The following is a 4,379-nucleotide window of genomic DNA, read 5'->3' on the forward strand; positions in this document are numbered from 1 at the left end:
GATTCTTTTTAATCATTGATCTATTCCGAGTATAGCATGCAGTGTTTACTGCTTCTGCCCAAAATCTTTGAGAAATACCAGAATCAGCAAGCATTGTTCTAGCAGCTTCTTTAAGGGTGCGATTTCTTCTCTCAGCTACACCATTTTGCTGAGGGGTTCTTGCTGCTGAGAGCTCATGCTTGATTCCAGCATTTTCTAAGAATTGTAAATAACTTTGATTGATGAATTCAGTCCCTCGATTAGACCTTATTCAATCAATCCCAACTGATTTTTCATTTAATAATCTTTTAAAGAGTTCAATCAGTTGTCCAGCAGTTTGGTCTTTAGATTTGAGAAAAATAACCCAAGCAAATCTTGAAAAGTCATCCACAACTACTAAGGTGTATTTCATTCCCCCTAAACTCATGACTGGTGAAATGTCTGCCCTTTTTATTGCTTTAAAAGTACTAGAATTTTTTTTTTAAAACCTCCCTAGCATCGACCGAAACACCAAAAATTACATAAAATATTTTGGACATCATTTTAAAATAAAACAACCAACTTTATAATTGAGAAATACAGCCCATACTATAATCTCTCAAAACATGAATAAAAAGTCGTAAAATATTTTTAAAATAACTTGAAATCATAAATCATAACTAGTGCCGGAAAACTAGCGTCGGTCCTCGGGTTATGTGCACCTTCAGTCCAGTCAGATCAACAATCAAGACCTCCATTAACATAATCATCATAATCACCTGCATCAATCACAACTAGTGAGTCTAAAGACTCAACACGTCATATCCTTGATAACAAGTATTACGTAATACAGTCAACATATAACAATGAAAAATACTTGTACTTAAAATATTGTTTTCATGAAGATTCATAAACTTCAAACATGAACATTTTCGTAAACTTTTTTATGATGCATGAACTTTAAATAGAAACATTTTCATAATGATGCATCAACTTTAAGCATAAACATTTTCATGACATGCATAACATAAACCTTAACCTTTCTTTTTTCCACAACATGACATAATATAAAACATTTTTCATGATCATAAACATTTTTCCTTTTTCTTTTCCTTTTCCTTTTCCTTTGTTGAATTCAGATCGTTAATTGTGACTTTCCTCAACATGACTTAAACCTCAAAAATCGATGGATCCATCTACATGAAACCACAGTACTAGGCGGCGAGGGACACCAGCAACACTCTCACCGGTCAACTGGGCCCTGGCCTATCCTCTTTCGAATAGAATACGATCGTCGGGGTTTCTCTCTGGGGCCTTTTCTCATAAATGGGCTCCCTCTGGGGCCTTTTCCCCTCACGATATTCCATTATTACCGTTACCTCAATAGTCACAATTACTTCACTTCCTTCAACGTTTAATATTCTCATCACTTTATAAAATCATGCATAACATAATATTTTTGTTTTGAAACCAAGCATGCATTATGTATTTTAAATGTCAACCTTAAATCATAAAAATCCCATAGACATTTTAAAAATCATAATTTAATCATGAACATTTAATAAACATTTAAAAATAATCATAATATCATAAAAACAGCATTTAGGGCACTGCCATGACGTTTACTAATTTCGAGGTATAAAATAACCGTTTTACCCCTAGACGTAAAATTTCCCGTTTTTTACTTTTTCTTGAATTCATTGACTCTAACATGTCCCAAATAATTATTTAAGCTTACATAAATTTTCACATATTTTTATTTGGCTTAAATCGATAACTTTTAAATTAATCTTTAAATGTGCGTATTAATGCGTTTTAATCCCGAATTAAACCAAACCTTAATATAAAATTCCCAAATTTAAAACTTAGAATTTTATAATTATTTGAGCTTAAACCTAATTTTTCATAATTTTATAAAGCTTAAAACTAGACGTTTCAATTAACTCGTTAATTAGCTGATAAACATAAAAATTGTACATTAATTAAATGTTTTATTATATAAATATATAGTTTTTGTTTTATTAGATGTTTAAATATTATATGTTTTATAATAAATTGTATAAAATATAAGTTGTTGTGTAATTACAAGTTTTTACTATTTTTTACAGGTTCGATAAAACAAGAATAAACTTGGCGTTGCAAATGGGATTAAGATGATTCTTGGACCTAGTAGAAAGTTGATGTTAATATCTATAATATTGGTGGCAAGCATGAGAAAAAAATCCTCTCACAATTGGGATCAAATTAAGCAACAAATAAAGTTATCAAAGGAGTGGCAGTTTTACCATGCTCTAGTATTTTGACCATATCTCTCAAATTACTTGGTCAAATGGTCTGAAAAAAATATCACAACTAGACAACTCAATTATCCACATGTTTCTTTTTATGTGAAGAAGCAAATTCGGATAAGAAGATTTTCAAAAGTGATGTGTAATATAATATAATATCTTGGAACACCAATGAAGACTTATGTGTAAAAAAATAATATTTTATTTGTGGTTGTCTCCCCAAATTTGGCTATAAATAGGGTGCATTGTAATGTATTGAGATATCCCTCATTCTATGAACAAACCTTTGAGTTCATAATATTTCTCTCTATATTTTTTCTTTATTTCTTCATTTAAATATAATTAGCATGTTAATTTCATATTCAAAGTTTTACACTTTGAATAATGAATAGCTAACTTCCTAAAGTTGAGATGAAAAGGTGAAACTCTTGGCATGATAATAAGGTTACTAAAAGGTAAGAATCTATGTTTTATATTATTTAATCATTATTTATTGTTTATGTTATATTTATTTCTTTAAGCATTTTTATACCCTACTTATAAGTGGGAGTTTTGATTTATTGTTGCTATACGTTACACTAAATTCTTGGAACCATTTAAATATTAGTTTGGTATTACCAACCATTTAAAGTGGGAACCTTGATTTACTATATATAAATATATCATAATATTAATTTCTTGGTACCATTTAAATGTTAGTTTGGTTTTACCAACCATTTAAAGTGGGAACCTTGATTTAGTGTTTACAAATATATATATAGCACAATAAATACTTGACAACATTTATAAGTTTTTGTATATATTATATACTTATAAGATAATAATATATAACATAATATAAATATGATTATTTAATATATTGGAACCATTTTATTAAGTGGATTTCAATAATGTTCGTTAATGTTAACTTTATTAAAATACCAAGAGTGGATCCTTTAATCTCAACTACTTAATTAAAATTTGAACAATTAAAAATTACCAATTAAAGGTTCAAACAACTAAAAAACAAGAACAAAAACAAAAAGACATTGTAGTGGACTTGTAATTACCTTAGCTTCCTCGTGGATACGATATTCGAACTCATCGAATTATACTACTTGTGGACAACCTGCTCTTGGGAGTGCAACAATCAAAGTCGCAACAAGTTTTTGGCGCCGCTGCCGGGGAAGTATAATTTAATTTGAAGTCTATTTAATTTTGTTTATAGTTTATTTTTCTTTATTTGAATTTTTATTGCTTTTGTGTGTTTTTATTCTTTTGCATTTGAATTTGCATGAGCATTTGGTCACGTACACTTAGTGGTCGACTCATTCTAAATAACCCTTTATTTTTACAAAACATGGCGGAAGAACCCATCCAAGAAAAGGAAGATGAAATTCAATCTCAACATGATCTTGATAAACGAAGAACACTTCGAGATCACATGAATCCTACACGTACTAGTGCACCTTCATGTCTAGTTTTTCCCATGATGCATCTCATTTCAATTTTAAGCCTGGTATTATCCAACTTTTACCCAATTTTCATGGCTTAGATTCTGAAAATCCATACATGCATTTACAAGAGTTTGAAGAAGTGTGCAACACATATTATGATCTAAATTGTAGCATGAACACCATTCGACTTAAGCTTTTTCCTTTTTCTTTAAAAGATAAAGCTAAAACTTGGCTACAAAATCTTAGATCGGGATCCATTCGAACTTGGGATGAATTGCAACAACAATTTTTGAAAAAGTTTTTTCTATCTCATAGAACAAATTCTTTCAAAAAGCAAATCATCACTTTCACTCAAAAACAAGGAGAAACTTTTTATCAGTGTTGGGATAGATACAAAGAATTGCTTAATCTTTGTCCACATCATGGTTTTGAAATTTGGAGAGTTGTTTCTCAATTTTATGAAGGCTTAACACCTAAAGATAGGCAAATGGTTGAATTTATGTGTAATGGAACATTTGAAGATAAAGATCCAAACGAGGCAATTGAGTATCTCGATTCATTAGCTGAAAATGCTCAAAATTGGGACACTATAGGTACAATCGAACCATCAAACAAGATTCAATCTCCTACATCTGGTGGAGGTATGTACACTCTCAAAGATGAACATGATCTTCAAGCTAGATTTACCTCTTTGGCA

At 30.1% G+C, this 4,379-nt stretch overlaps 1 non-coding gene across 1 annotated transcript; it reads right to left on the reverse strand.

Annotated features, from left to right (window-relative positions):
* Nucleotides 1–4,002: 4,002 nt before the first annotated feature.
* Nucleotides 4,003–4,111, reverse strand: LOC142552455 (small nucleolar RNA R71). The gene has a single exon (XR_012821785.1). It is a non-coding gene; the product is annotated as a small nucleolar RNA R71 (small nucleolar RNA).
* Nucleotides 4,112–4,379: the final 268 nt, after the last annotated feature.

The sequence above is a fragment of the Primulina tabacum genome, chromosome 7, assembly GCF_025594145.1.
Source record: "Primulina tabacum isolate GXHZ01 chromosome 7, ASM2559414v2, whole genome shotgun sequence".
Taxonomy (NCBI): domain Eukaryota; kingdom Viridiplantae; phylum Streptophyta; class Magnoliopsida; order Lamiales; family Gesneriaceae; genus Primulina; species Primulina tabacum.